Here is a 16631-nt window from a genome sequence, read left to right as displayed (position 1 = left end):
CTAGCCATCTCGCAGCAGCAATAGGATCCAAAGACCCCTCAAACACAGGTGGCTTATGCTTCCTGAAAGCATTCAGCCGACGATCGATCACATCACGATCCTCAGCAATCCCCACAAGGGGCTCCCCCGTCTCAGCGGCATGAGTAGCACTACCGATGTGACTATGGCTCTCCTCCTGAACACTAGGTGGCGGTGGTGGCCGTGGTGGTGGAGCCTGGCCAATAGCAGGACCAGCTCTCATCTCCTCCAACATGACTCTCATCATCGTCATGTTCGCCATCTTGTTCGCCTCGAGGACTTCCTCAGTGGTCCTCCAGTTCGCTTCACGAACCTCAGCTGCGGCTATCCGGTTTGCCTCGCGAACAGCTTCCATCATTTCCGCGTTGGCCACTCTAGCGGCCTCCTGATCGACTAACCTAGCCTCCTGCATCTCAGCCAATGCAGTCAGGATAGGATCAGATTGATCCTCAGAAGTCTCTCGTGTTCTCCCGGACCTTACCATGACTCCGCACAAGTTACACAAATTATGAGTTGATCAGGCCCACGCAATGTGATCACATATACATCATCATAATAAAATTCGACGGAGTAAATACAAAGACAGACACAACCAAACAACCTAGCAATTGCAATACATACAGGCTTTTCCCTCGAACCATTGCTCTGATACCATAAATGTAACACCCCGTATATATCCGGTAATATTATCATAATATCGTATTGAGCTGCGCTTAATTAAAATGCGGAATTACTTTTTCTTTTCAATTATGATGCCATTAACATTACCAACTTGCTTAATAATCAATTAATAAAACATCGCCTGTATGTAATTGCAATAAAACAGCTAACTGAAATACCTCATAACATAGATAATATAAGTGTGGCTCTAGTCACGGAACTACAACAACGTAGACCGGACTATCTAACAGTTTATACAACTCCAAACTACAAGTACTAACAGAAAGTGTCATGGACAATCCCCATGCTCACTCAAATAAGGCAACATGCCCAACATCAGTCTCAACAACAACATATCATAAATAGCGAAAAACATAAACAACATCCAAATCCAGTCATGCTAACATAAGCAGTAAAACATAATCAGCTAAGCTCCGGCCTCCTGCCGCCTGAGGCATCAGTACCCATACTACCTGATCCTGAAATAAGCATTCCCCAAACGTGGGGTAAGATCTCTAATCTAGAAATCTCAGTAAGTCAGTGAGTCCTCAAGGATCTTCCACCCCAAGCTCACTTACATGTGCAATATAATTTCAAAAACAGTTTATCATTTATCATTTCTAAAACAATGCAATGCAGCAGATAATCATGTCATGTGTGTCAATACTAATCTACTGGCCAGAGACAGTGCAGGTATACGTCTATCACCTACACACCGTGCAAGTACCACTTGCATTCACCCCGGTACACCGTCTTGTATGGCGCTACATACTCAGGCTTCCCGTCAAGATGAAACAACACATGCATATTAAAAGCCATTACATGTAAAGTTCGATCAACATATCAAATATCCAAAAGCATGTACACAACATGCATAAACCATACCCCCATGGGACATGGTGGAACCACAACATGGCTAAACCGAGGACACGAAAGCTTACCTTGCAAGCTAACCCCAAAAGCCAAGAGTCCACAGCTCAAAGTCCAAACACAGCAGATTCACAATCTGTTATGGACCAATACTATATCAACAATAATGCAACACAAGCATATAACTTAAAGACAACGCCTCTCCTTACGTTTTACGTCTTAAGGCTCCATACCAAGCCATAAGTCCTTAATCACAACAATTCTGACTTAGTTCATAAATTACAGAAGTTCAACTTCATCAATCTAGGGTCCACAAACCCCCAATAGCCTACTGTACACACAACACAGCTACTGTTCTACGAAATCCCAGAATATCCGGATATTCCTCGGGACCATATCCGGATATGCAATATCCGGATATCTCACTGGACATATCCGGATATGCAATATCCGGATATCCAGAATCCCATATCCGGATATCTATTATCCGGATACTCAAAACCCATATCCGGATATTCATCGGGCACATATCCGTATATTTCACGACAGAATGCAGAAAATGCATTTCGCGAAGATATCCTTCCAAGGTTGGGTTTTTACCGATTTAAAGCACCTAAACATGCATTTCTAGGTGTGTTCAACATTACCCAACAACAAGTTATCATCTTTAAGCCTTAACATGCATCAAGCTTTCATTTTTAAGCATTAAACTCATGATCAAAGGTGACAAGGCTTACCAAAGCTCAAACTCAGAAAAAGGGTGCTCTTGGAGCTCACACAACAGCTCCAAGGTTCTGTCTCTCTCTGCACACGAAAATGTAAGTTGAAGGTTGGTCCTTTCTCCACAAAGAACACACCTTGAAGCTTAACAAGCCAACTCCAAGGTTCCCACAACTCAACTCTCCAACTCAGCCCTCAAAGCTGACTCCCAACAGCCTCCCAACTCAGAACACCAGCTCTCTACACACTCACAAGGCCACTCACACAAGGCTCAAGTGTTTGGAGGTGAAGAAAATCAAGAAAGGAAGTGTCTTGGACCCAAAATGGAGAAGAAACCCCAAGGAGTAGCCAAGCTGATCAGCCACCCTCACACACTCACGTACATGCAGTAGTTATTTAGGGGTTTGTGCCTAAGTGTGCCTATTTATAGCCCAAACGCACTTAAACACACAGTATTAACTTTAATTGCTACGCTTAGCATTTTAATCCCAAATTTTGGATTCAGAAACTAGACATTTTTCTAAGAATTATCATATTTTTTTCGTAATTTTCTGAGCACTTTTCCGGTACGCGCATTTCCAAGCCAGTACCGGTTTCTAGCACCAGTTCTCATTATCTGGACTTGAAACTCGTTTTACAAGTCCTACATATTATTCTAGTAATTAACACGCACTTATTATAATTTTCCGGGATACTTTTTCGGCACGCATTTATACCGACTAGCAAAACCGGTATCTGCACTTTTCTTCCGAAAAGCGACTTTCAGCATTATTACTCACTTACTATAATTATTAAAGCCTCATAATAATTATTAGGGTCAATTATGGAATCATTTCCTAATTTTGCATAATTAATTAATTAAATACCTTAATTAACGGTGCGGGTTCTTACAATTGTGGTCTGAATTCAATGGAACTTAATGATAATCTTATGTATGTTTGATTAATATGATGAAGTATTTTTCATGTGTTGATATGAGATTTTCTTATTTAATTCTTTCTATTAAGGGAGTAGTGTAGAACATGAATGTTTACACTACTCCTATATCTGGCAATCTCATCATTAGGATTCTAGTACTCAAGGGATTGATGCTAGAGTTCTGATGTAATCTTAAGACCTTAGTGTTTAATGTATGTATTAAGAAAGGAATCATCAAGGGATTGGGGTTTCTGATTAATGTATCTATCAGGGTAATAAGGGATTACATCTTGATAATAAGTAAAATGTTGCTTAACATCACATGAAAAAGAATTCATCATATGGTCAGTTTTTACATGAGTTTATTGTTGAGGGAAGTTGTTTTCTGACTACTTGTTTTATTAAGTCTTAATTCATCTTTTAGTATTATATTATGTTACTTCAAATTAATTTTCTGGTGACAACACACTCATGATTTTAACAAATTCTTGTTTGATTCAAATTAGTTTTCTATGGTTAATTGGTGTTTGAATACAAATCTCTGTGGGAACGATCTTTACTCATCATTTTATTACTTGTACGACTAGTACACTTGCTAGATGCGCAACAACAGCAGTCAAGACCATCCTTAAGTACTTGAGAAGAACTAAGGATACGTTTCTGGTCTATGGTGGGGTTGATGAGCTTTCAGTGAAAGGGTTTCACTGTTGCCATCTTTCAGAGTGACAAAGATGACTGCAAGTCACAGTCAGGGTTCGTATTCACTATAAATGGCGAGGCAGTATCTTGGAAGAGTTCCAAGCAAGACACAACAACAAATTCAACGACAGAAGCTGAATACATAGCTACTTCAAAAGCGGCTAAGGAGGCCGTGTGGATCAAGAAGTTCATATCTGAACTAAGGGTGGTTCCAAGCGTGGAAGAGCCCATACAGTTGCTTTGCGACAACACAGGAGCCATTGCACAGTCAAAGGAACCTATGTCTCATCAAAGATTTAAGCACGTGTATAACACCTCGCAATTCGAAATTAAATATTAATATATTAAATGAGAATTAAAAGGAAGGATTAGTGAAAATCCTGAAAATTTAGGCCAAAATACAAAGAAAGGGCAAAATGGTAAATTAACCATACAAACAACCCTAGGAAGGAAATTGAGTATAAGGTCTCAGATGATAAAAAGAACCTTGGAAACGGATTCAGAACGAAAAATTGAGTGGTTAGGAAAGTTTCAGAAAAATCAGTGAATAGTATTTTTACCGGGTCAAAATACCGCGATATGATTGCACCGTAAAACGTGTCGATTGAGTTTTGAGCTCTAGGTTTTAAATATGAGTTATAAATGGTCCATAGAACTAGGAAATATGATTTCTGATATTATTTGATGGAATTTAGTTAGTTTGGGGAAGCGTGCCAACGGCGCGCGCAACAGCTTATAACAGTGTTTCTCCGAACGACCGGAAAACTCCGGATTCATCTGATCAAGTATAATTAAAGGACAATGGTTAATGTTAAAAATTAGAGTTTCTAAATAGGTTGTGAATTTGTAGACGTTTAGTGAAATCAGAGAGAAATTAAATTAAGTTTTAAATCGCGTGAGGTGGCGGTGGGACCCACCCCACTCAAATTTCACTTAAGCCACATCATCCCTCACTATTCATCATCATCTTCTTTCCCTTCCCCTTGCAAAACCCGCGCCCTCCCCCTCTTTCCCCCAAATTTTTCTTCAAACTTTCTTTTCACTTAAATCACTCATTTCTCCACCAAATCTAGCAAATTTTGTATTGAAATTTATTGGAAACAACCTTCCAAACACATTGGTGGTATCCATTAAACCTTGAAACTCTCTCCTTGGTGAGTTATTGGCCAAAGTCAGCTGTGAATTTTTGGAGAAAAATTGATGTTCATGGAGTCATTTGGCCTTCCATTGCTTGGATAAGTCTTGGAGGAGTATCAAGCCTTGATTGTGAGTAGATTTCTACATCATTTACATGGTTTAATTGTAGATTATGTTTATGAACACTAAACCTATAATTGTTGATGTGTGATGTTAGAGAGCTCAATTGGAAAAAGTTTGTACATGAATGTGTCTTAGAATAATGTATATTAGACATAAATGCAATGAAAATTTTAGGTGAAAAATATGATTTTGTAACTTAGAATATTTTGAGGTATCATGACTTTGAACTTGGAAAATGTGTTAGGATTTTAGTGGTGAGTTGTTGGATGATTATATGTGGATATAATGGTATTGTGTGAAGTGTGGAAGGGTTGAAAATTGAAGGAAATCCCTTGGTATTACATAGGTCACAATTCGGCCATTTAGAGAGTTTTAGGGTTGTTTGTATTGATTGGATGATGTTTCAAGTGTTGAATGGTGTTTAAATGGGTTGTGTGGTGGTTCGAAAGTGGAAGAATCATTGAAAAATGATAAATGGTGTTAAGGGTCATAAATGGTTATTTTATATTATTTATATGCATCGAAGTGAGCCATTGGGCGGAGTTTTCTCCAGAACCTCTGGATTACTGAGATATATCCGTATATCTCACCCCGTCTTGGGGGCTTTATTTCAGGAGGTAGCAGTGGCACCGAAGCGGCGGGCAAGAAGCCCATAGGTTGAGTCATTGGAGGATTAGCACTTTTTTGCATTTTGATGGCCACTTGGCCTAGGCTAGACTTAGGGCATGAACATCTCATATGTATGTAGGATGAGTTTCATAGTCATATTTGTTCATGTCGTTTTGCCTAAGTCTAGTAGTTTATGTCATTTAAGCTTATGTTTCAATTTGTAAGTTAAAGTTGTAATATTTGTATGAGATGTTGTAAGTATACATGGATATTGATGTAATATGATGGAAGGGCTTTAGGCCTATTTTAGGATTATGATTATATGCTTATGTAGAGAAATTGCATGTAAATGGATTTTGGTGATTGAAACAAGTTAATTATTTATAAAGTGAGCTATATAGTATGAATTGTGTAATAAATATAAACTGAGTTGGGTTGTAAGTGCCCCAAGGCATTGTTGGTCCTTGTGCATGCCACGCATTGGTTATTAGGTACGATTGAGACATTAGTGAGCATTTACAACTTGGGGATTTTAGGAAAAACAAAGGAAACTCTAGCGAATTTTCTGTAGAATTGGCAGATTTTAGACAAATTTCGGGAGAGCATATCTCTCTCCACCGAGGTCCGATAGGGACGTTCCATACGCCATTTTGAAGCTTGAGATGTCCTTTACATTGTGCCAAAATATGAGAATATTCTGGGTTGCACGCAGCCTTGTAGAAGCCTGTGGACAAGGACTGTCAAGAACTCTCCTATGCAGGGGCTGTTTCTGGCAATTTTTTTGGGAATTTTATTCCCGCTTTGGTTCTCAGTAAAATTAAGCGTATGATATATCAAATTTAATTTTGAGGTGTCTAGTTTGTGGTGTAAAAATTTGAGAGTAATTGGGTGAGTTGATTTTCTGCAGTAATTCATGGAGTGAGAGATGTTTAGAGCTGTTTTGGGGTTGGTTGGCAGCTTTGCTTGTCCAACTTCAAACTGCGATAACCGGAGCAAACGAGCTCCAAATAAAGCGTGTGATAGCTTCCTAGAAAGGTAATTAAGTAAGAAAAAATATAGATAGAAAGGAAGGTCTGGTTTTGTGCGGTGAGTCCGCAGAAAAATAATTACTGAACCATGTTCGGATAGGTAGAAAATGTAAGATTGAGAAATTGGCTAAGTGGGTTTATGGGAACCCTTTAGTGTCTTATAGTAAGTAAAATAAGATATAAAAATAGTTTAATCTAGTATTTCACATGAGTTTACAGTTATGATCACAACTTTTATTTATTACGCTTTTTACGGTTTTAAATGCTAGCGTAATAAACGGAAAAAGTTTACTCTCATTTTAATAAATGAACTGCTATGATTGTAACTGCGCTTAATATCATAATTAATGTTAACAATACCGGTGTACAATGGGCTATTACAACGTGCTCCGCAGATATCACCTGATTAGAGAAATCGTGATAGATTGGATGTAAAGATGGATTATGTTCCCACAGATGATAACCTAGCTGATTCTCTTACGAAGGCTGTTTCTTAGAGAAAACATGATAGTCATTATGAGGCTTTAGGTATACGACTTAGGTCAGATTGGCTCTAGGCCAAGTGGGAGCTTGTTAGTATATGGATGTCCTAGAGACAATCTTTTGATTACATTAGGACATATGTGGACCTTTTTATATTGTCGCAAATAAATAATAAGCACTCTTTATCCTGTTTCATATTTTGTCTCAATATTATTGTTAATATATTATATGAGTAACTGGATAAACCCCTTGGAATAAAATAGGTATCTCTTGAGTATTTGTGATGAGATCACGATCATGAGGATTTAAGGATACCGGACGTTTATTCTTAATTTTATGTTCCTAGTCTAGAGACACTCAGAATGGGGATCAGTAATCTCGGGTAAGACTAGCACGGCTTATCTACTTGTATTCGGATACAAGGTAAAGACCTCATGAGCTACAGATATGGAGATGTCTTAGCTAAAGTCGTGGCTGGACCTATAAGGGTATAGCTCGCACTGAACGGACCCACAAAGAGACTTTATGAGGAAATCTTACAAAAGTTTCATTAGAGCAGTCTCTTAATATTTGGGTATGTCTTTCCTTAGACCATAAGTTGTCACCTAGACGGTGTTCTAGAAGGCATGTTTTGACTGTATACCTCGTCTGCCTGAAACATGGAGACTCATAGGTATACTTTTGGACATGTCCTGAAAGAGCACAGGCCTAGGGTGATAAGCTGAAGGAATTCGTCAAATCTCTGTAAGGGATTAGGTTATCTGTAAACCGGAGAAATCAGGATGACATTTATAGGACTCGGGAATCTATGCATAGTAAAAGAGATCATGAGATGATCTGCCTTTAGAGTCAGTAAATTGAAGATTTCCTATTTTGAATTAAAGCTTACCCTAAACCGCAAGGGTTGATACATTTCCTCACCATAGGTTTAAAGGGAAGGTAACCGAGACGAAAGGAAATACATACAGTAACCAAATATATGTAATAGGATGATCATGTCATTAACCTAACTAGCTCTGGGGCAACAAAGCATTGCTAGTGCTCTGTGTTATCATTAAATGGGTTGTGGGCTTGTTGGGCCCAAGTCCATTTATGTCAGTGGCTATGTTGGGCCTAATGGGTCACACACTAACACCTTATTGTCTTGATGATATAGCATTAAAGGTATTGGGCCTAATAAAGGTTGTTAGCCCAAGAAGAAGTTTGGAAGCCCACCTAAGAGGGAAAGGGCGCATGGTAATTGTAATGGGCTTGGATGGTCCAAGACATTATTAATTAATTTAATTAGTTAAATTAATTATCAAATATTTAAATTTAGAATTTGAATTTAGAATTTGAATTTTGAATTTAAATGTTTGAACGTATGAATTTAAATGTTTGAATTCGAATTTGAATTGGCTATGAAAAGTTGTTTCATAACAAAAGGATAAGATAAGATCTTGTTGGAACAAATCCCCAGTATCAAGAGGAGAACTTTGAGCATCATCCAAGGTTGTTTGGGGCGCTGATTTGGGTTCTTATGAGTGTCATTTAGTTAACCAAATAAGCTCCAAATCAGATTTGGTTGGTTGAGAGAATAAGTGAGTGAGTTGGTTCAAATTTGAATGCAACTACTCAATATATTTGGACTGCATTGTGGACCAAAGGGGCGTACCATATGACTGGCCATATGATGGTCATTGGGTCAGAATTTTGACTAGGTTTAGACCTAGTCTCATGAGGATTAAAAGGTAGGTTGTTGAGAAAATTTGAATTGCAACAACTCCACCTTTTTCTCCCTTGGTGTGCGCCACTTTGATAAGATTTTTAAGTGAAAAATCTGACTTAAATGCTTAGACTCTCTCATCTCCTTTGGTCATCCTTTTGTTAGGTTTTTCTTAAGAGAGTTTTGAAGAATATCCTAGCCACTTATCATCAAATCCATGCGCCACTTTTGTGAAGTTTTAAGCAGAAAATTTCACTCATCTAAACACATTAACCTTGCCTCCTCCTTCATCTATTGAACGCCTAGCCAGCCTTCTTTGTGGTGTTTAATTGGTGGCTTTTCAAGAAGGGTTCCTGCATCTCGACGTAGGGTGGTGTGGATCAACATTAGAGGGTTTGAACCCTTTCAAACCTTACATTGATCACCTTGGAGTTTTAATCACGAACAAGGTATATCATTGTGTCCTAAAGTACGCATCTTTATTGACATGTGTGTTTCCGCTGTTGAAAATTTTTATTTTCATCCTCACATGCCTATGGCCTTCAAGGCCATTTTCTTTCAGTTAGCCCAAGAAGAAGTTTGGAAGCCCACCTAAGAGGGAAAGGGCGCATGGTAATTGTAATGAGCTTGGATGGTCCAAGACATTATTAATTAATTTATTTAGTTAAATTAATTATCAAATATTTAAATTTAGAATTTGAATTTAGAATTTAAATTTTGAATTTAAATGTTTGAACTTTTGAATTTAAATGTTTGAATTCGAATTTGATTTGGCTATGAAAAGTTATTTCATAACAAAAGGATAAGATAAGATCTTGTTGGAACAAATCCCTAGTATCAAGAGGAGATATTTGAGCATCATCCAAGGTTGTTTGGGGCGCTGATTTGGGTTGTTATGAGTGTCATTTAGTATATCAAATAAGCTCCAAATCAGATTTGGTTGGTTGAGAGAATAAGTGAGTAAGTTGGTTCAAATTTGAATGCAACTACTCAATGTATTTGGACTGCATTGTGGACCAAAGGGGCGCACCATATGGCTGGCCATATGATGATCATTAGGTCAGAATTTTGACAAGGTTTAGACCTAGTCTCATGAGGATTAAAAGATAGGTTGTTGGGAAAATTTGAATTGCAACAACTCCACCTTTTTCTCCCTTGGTGTGCGCCACTTTGATCAGATTTTTAAGTGAAAAATCTGACTTGAATGCTTAGACTCTCTTATCTCCTTTGATCATCCTTTCGTTAGGTTTTTCTTAAGAGAGTTTTGAAGAATATCTTAGCCACTTCTCATCAATTCCATGCGCCACTTGTGTGAAGTTTTAAGCTGAAAATTTCACTCATCTAAACACATTAACCTTGCCTCCTCCTTCATCTATTGAACGCCTAGCCAGCCTACTTTGTGGTGTTTAATTGGTGGCTTTTTAAGAAGGGTTCTTGCATCTTGACGTAGGGTGGTGTGGATCAACATTAGAGGGTTTGAACCCTTTCAAACCTTACATTGATCACCTTGGAGTTTTAATCACGAACAAGGTATATCATTACGTCCTAAAGTGCATATCCTAAAGTGCAGTCAGAATTTTGTTTTCATCCTCACATGCCTACGGCCTTCAAAACCATTTTCTTTCAATAATTTGTTATAATTTAGTGGCTGAGTTAACTACAAGCATATTTTCTACCCGGTTTCATTTTGCAATTCTGACTGCTGTGTTGTTCAATGCCTGGAACGTATCTTCCTCTACATCAAAGAATCAATTTCATGATACATACATATACTCTAACATTTTATATGATGCTTTTCAATTTACTTTGAATTTTTTTATTAGAGTTTAGTTGTACTTGAAAGTAGTTTTTATTTTTATAGATAACAATTTCGATAAAACTGAAACGCACCTTAATGTTAATAATACTAAGCTACTTGTCACTTCGTTTGAGAGGAAAAAGCAATATTTAAGGACCAAATTCAAACCGCCACTACAAAAAATTGTGTAATTTGTGGAAGTTATTTTGTGGAGGTTCATAAAACCCCCCAATAATTATGTATATTATGATATTTTTAGAAAATGCCACATTCTATTTTTATTTTTAGTTTAGTTTTTATAATTTTATGGCCGGTTTTTACCCCCACAATATTTATACTCTCTAAATTTTTGAACATTTTCTGAGGGATGGCCGTTATAAATTTTTTTTTTAACAGATAATAAAATTCCCAAAGTTCCCAACAACGAATGGTTGCATCGTCTCTACTTCTTCTTCACACAATGCCTCCTCCTCCTTCGCTTTCTACTACAAAGTAACCTTAACCAAGCTCACACACTCTCTCGTTCGTTCGTGCGTCTGTTATCTTCGTTTTAATCTTCACTCTGTTTTTGCGAATTTGTTGCTTTGAAGGTTCAATTCTGATCCCAACGATCCGGTTCTAGAGAGAAGCAGTAGCTAGAGTTTCAGAGAGAGCTCTATTTCCAGCGCTTCCAATACTCTTCCTCGCTCACCAATGGAGACAGTGATTCATCGGAGGATGATGAGAGATCAGATCGGGTAGCATATAGTTCTCTGCAGTTTCTCGTTACCATCAGATGAAGTTCAAGGTTCCTTTTATATATCTTCTCATCGATTCTCTTTTAGAATTTTTTCTTCTTCATTATCTGGAATAATTTGTGGAAGGCTACGAGGGGGTGTTGAATCTCGGATGATGTATGAGATTGAATCAACAATTGATATAGAACTGGTAATTTCACTTGATTTACCATTATGAAACAAAAAATGGTCAAGGTAATCTTCTGAAACAAAACATGTAAAATGTAGATTTATTTAATTAGGCAGGTAATGGATATTCTTATTAGGAAGGCATTGATTGTTTCTATCCCGTTTTCCTTAGCGTTGAATCTGATACAGTTTTTAAGTTAATTGAAGGAAGGAAGTTCAATTTAATTATTAAGCTATTTCGCACTTTTTATTCAAGTTGGCTGGGTTTGTTATTTTACTCATCTCTCTGTCAAACTCTATAGCATTGGATTGAATCATTCAACTTAGTTCAGCTGTGTGTTTAGATTTCGTCAGAGAGTGGGAGAGGTGGGCCATAGGCAGAGACTAGGAGTGTGATTGAAGCAATATGAGTGTAGACAACAAGAAATGGGTTAAGAACAATTTCACTTATAAATACCGATTTGAAAACTTCCATCGTGAAGAGACCAAATTAAAAATTAGTGTAATGTATAGGGATAAACTATTTAATTTAACATAACTAGTCAAACACAAGCTAGAGTTACATCATAGTCTATTAGCCACGTAGGAGTAGTTCATGGAGTTATGACTATCGTAAACATGGGGACTTATGAGATTTTTTATTTTTTTTTTCATTTAGGGACCGGAAGAAATTCTGTATACAGATGAGATTTAAAGTGAACGTCAAATATAAGGATACAAATTTTAATTTAACCTTTATTTTTTTCCTATTTATTTTATTCAAGTTTTATTACTTTTTTTACCTTTGTTTAATAAGAGAAACCTTGTTTTATGAGCTTATGATTATGATTAACCATAATTATATTTGTATTTGCACTCGTATGTATATATGCAATTGTATGTGTGGTTCCTTTGTTAGTAATATTACTTAAAATATTTTAAGTATTGATAGATTTTTTTTTTTTTTTTTTGATAACAAGTATTGATAGATTTTAGCCTATACAATGACAGGAACTGATGGAGACGTTGCGTATAGAGGTGGTGGAAGGTGGGTTAATCAGAGATTTCCTTGAATTGGGTAGCAATGATTTCAAGGCTTTGATTCAGGTTGTCAAGGATTTGGTATTGCAATTCTTTCCTGTTCATGATAAAGACCCTGAACTATAACTAGTAAATAGTAATGCGGGAGTATTTGGACCACTCATTAACTTTTAGAAAAAAAAAACTCGAATCCCACACACTTTTATGTGTGTGGAGGAGATAAAATTATCTCTTATAACACTTATCCTTGCTTGACACCTTTCATGATAGGTAGAAGATTCGGGTGCTAAAGGAACGCCTCAAGGAAACTACTAATATAATTCTGTCTTGATGCATATTTGAACCTTGGAAACGTGTAGAAGTTAATGTGTTATGCATGACTGGTTGGATGCAACTGATACTTCATACATGGCCAAACTATGGCATGGTTAATGGTGAGTGAAGTTCTTATGCATAAAACGTGCTAGTTTTGCATGAAGCTAAAGATGAACCAATTGCTTCCGGCTATATGTGATTAATGCATTCCAAGCTATGTGATATTGATGATAGTTGATGATTGGTACATAATGGTACCAGCATGTATTCCACTCTCTTCATTCTAAATAATATCTCTGCTTTCAATTATCACATATACATATATTAAAAAAACTAATGACAGCATGCATCATTTTGGGCCTATCATGTTTTTATTTTGTCTTAATAGTGTCTTGCACATGCCATTTTGGGTCATGATTACCTCTGTATTCTACTTAAAATAGATTACTAGCTATAACTAGACGTGCTATTTATCTTGCTATTTATTTTTTATTTTTACTTTTTTGCAGTGTCTGGTCACATTTGGAAGTGAGGACATCCATATATTACATGTATGTATGGCAATGTTGCGTGCACATTCAATGTTGTTATCCCATCAACAAGGCACTGGCACTCCAGGAATATGTATAAAAGTAGGCCTTACAGTTACAGGTGATCTAAGATTTCACATAACAAGAGGGTTTCAATATCCTCCTAGTGTGGTAGTGCTCAAAGTAATGTACACCACCAGAAAGCCAACACCCTTGCGCTTATTAAGACCTTATAGACTTTCTTGTAGTTTGTGGCGGCAACACCACGAAGGGAAAGTAGATTCTTCTTCCACTCCCTAAAAGTATTTCACGGGTAAGTAACTGCTAGTGAGTTAGTTCCTCCAACTTCATTGTTAATACAATCATACTTACCCCTTGTGTGAAAAAATGAAAACTTTGTTCCTACAAACAACACCTTTCTGTCCAATGTTTATTCTCTGAGTTTACCCCTTGTTTGACTACAACAGGTATTCGAATTTGCGGTCGGCAGAATGCCTCGTTTTTCTCAAATATTGGAGTTATTTACGCATCATGAAAATAGCTAGTATTTTGCTATGCATTTTAATGATCATTCCGTCAGCTAATGCTGTTGACGCTGTCAAAACTTGTGCTTGCTTGCTTAAGGAATGCAGGTATACCATCTTTCTCTCTTTTCATTTTTCTGCCATAATAAAAAGTAATTCAATAGGCCTCCAATTTCTTAATTTTTTTTATCTATGCAGGATAGAACTGGCTAGGTGTCTTTCAAACCCATCATGTGCTGCCAATTATTGAACAGGCATGTACTATATGGAGTGTGTCCTTTTCTTTTTCTTTTTCAAACTTTTTTTAACCTCCAAATTTTTAGAAATACATGAAGCATTTATTATAGTTAACTATATAATTTGCTAGACCATGCCTTTTTTGCTTTGAAGTTTGGATTGGTAAAATGAAGTGAATAACTGCAAAATGCTTTTGAGATTTTATTGATGATTCTCCACACATTGCAGTTCCGTGCACTTTCGGATCAGCTTTTTAGGTCACGTGAACACTACAAGCATGTTCGAAAAGAGATTGTAAAACAGGTATGTATGCTGTGAGGACATCTGGTTTTGTTGGTCATGTGGAAAGAACAATGCCTCTGAAAAATGTCTAGCTATGAGGACATCTGGTTACTTGGATTGTGATTGATTAACTAGGTTAGAAAAATTAAATTGGCTGATGTGTAGATGAATTAATGAGGACATTCTCAAAAGGAGGCTGGGAAGAGGGATTTTAGTAGCTTTTTAGTAACTAGTTTCTTGGATTGTTATTAAGTTGAAAATTGTGCTTCTTATTTTTGCTAAATTAGTAAGAGATGATTTCACTTGTTGTGTATGATTGTCAACATGATGTATGATGTTTCTTGTTTTTAATGTAGTTTGCAGCAAAGATATGCCTTTTGACATCATTCAGAGACACTTATTTCATCGAAATTATGCCATTGTATGAAGCTCCGAAGCGTGGTAAGATTGTTATCATCATTATTATTTACCTCAATTACTTTAATCAGTCTTACGAATTTACAAGATTATGTACAGGCAGAGTTTTAATATGTAGATTCAATGAAGTTAATGATGAATCAAAGTGATGATGTGGATACAACGTATACTTGATGATTCCACGACAACATGGTTTTGATGATAACAAAGAGGAATGATTCAAAGACGAAGCAATATCCAAAAAGCAAATGTGAAAGCATGCACCAAGTCTCGAGCATCAATCCATGTCTAGAATCTCAAATGGTATACTCATTTAGGACTTAGGATAAATATGTAAAGATGTATAGATACAAAGCATTGCATGAGCTCAAGGTCATTCATCAATCATATATTTCAAAAGCATGCATCCTTAAAAGAAAAGTCAAGACAAATGGTTTCATATGTACAATATTGGTTTGGAAGAAGTACCTATGTGATACAAACTTTTCTAGATAATTTCCATAACCAATAACATGCATTACACGTCATAAAAATCATTTGTAAAGAGTAGAAACTCAGAACTCGTACAAAAAAGGCTGCTGCTATGAAATATCCGGATATCCAATATCCGGATATGAAATCTAGAATATCCGGATATCCAATATCCGGATATGTGCCCGATAAATATCCGGATATGTACGGATTACAACGGCTAGAAACGGCTAGTTTTCTTATGAGGTGTCATTATAAATACCCACATCAGTTGGGATGAACAGTACACGACCCTAGATCATTTATTGAAGCTTTATTACTCTTGCTAGGCTTTTATTGCTCATTAATTACTTACTTTAATCATTGCATACACTTGAGCTCATCTTTCCTTTGAAGTTATACATCTCTTAGTTCTTCAATTTGTTCAATCTGTACTTTGAGAGTACTTAACCACTTCTAATCACCTCAACACTACTTCTTTATTTGAGAGGGGAGTGAACCCTATATTTGAGAGGTTACCAAATTCCTAAGAAAATTTGGAGTGAAAAAGTGTAAGGCATCAAGAGCCCGAAGTCTTGAAAAGTTGTAGTGGTTTGTCAAACACCCTCAAGCTTGATAGTTAGTGAAAAGAATTGATCGAGCGGCTTCAGTCTGGACGTAGGTCACGGTGGTGGTGACCGAACCAGGATACATCTAGTTTGCAATTTCTCTAACCTTAATCTCTTTATTTAAGTATTAAAATTGCATCGTAGATTGTCTTTATATATTCGCTTGCTTACTTTGTTGATCATTACACTTGCTTTTACAATTAGACATTTCCTTATTAAATCACTTTATTGAAGAAATAGTCTTTAAAACATCAAAGGAGGTACTTTGCGAAAAGATTTTGTAAAACTGAATTCACCCCCCTCTTGAGTATTGAAGCCACCTGTCCATCAAGTGGTATCAGAGCTTGAACTCTTGTGTAAAGAGCTTAACCGCTTCAAGAGAAGGGATGACTTCTTTGAACCATGATATGCCCCTTGAGGGATCATCTAGTACTAGACCTCCATTTTTTAATGGTGTCGATTATTCTTATTGGAAGAGTCGGATGAAAATATTTCTTCAATCTAATGATTTAAGAGTATGGATTGTAGTTGAAAAAGGATACACACCACCTACT

At 36.7% G+C, this 16631-nt stretch overlaps 2 long non-coding RNA genes across 2 annotated transcripts; both read left to right on the top strand.

Moving 5' to 3' along the window:
• The first annotated feature begins 11216 nt into the window (after window positions 1-11216).
• Window positions 11217-14316, top strand: LOC133309613 (uncharacterized). The gene is made up of 6 exons (XR_009751350.1): window positions 11217-11555; window positions 12664-12759; window positions 12964-13127; window positions 13518-13851; window positions 14006-14170; window positions 14261-14316. It is a non-coding gene; the product is annotated as an uncharacterized LOC133309613 (long non-coding RNA).
• A 210-nt stretch (window positions 14317-14526) lies between these two features.
• LOC133309614 (uncharacterized) lies at window positions 14527-16144 on the top strand. Its single transcript, XR_009751351.1, has 3 exons — window positions 14527-14602; window positions 14938-15022; window positions 15098-16144. It is a non-coding gene; the product is annotated as an uncharacterized LOC133309614 (long non-coding RNA).
• The last annotated feature ends 487 nt before the right edge of the window (window positions 16145-16631 follow it).

This window comes from Gastrolobium bilobum, unplaced genomic scaffold (assembly GCF_033153095.1).
Source record: "Gastrolobium bilobum isolate Gb01-03AN ecotype WA unplaced genomic scaffold, APGP_CSIRO_Gbil_v1 utg135590, whole genome shotgun sequence".
In the NCBI taxonomy this organism is placed as follows: domain Eukaryota; kingdom Viridiplantae; phylum Streptophyta; class Magnoliopsida; order Fabales; family Fabaceae; genus Gastrolobium; species Gastrolobium bilobum.
This window is presented reverse-complemented; position numbering and strand designations above follow the sequence as displayed.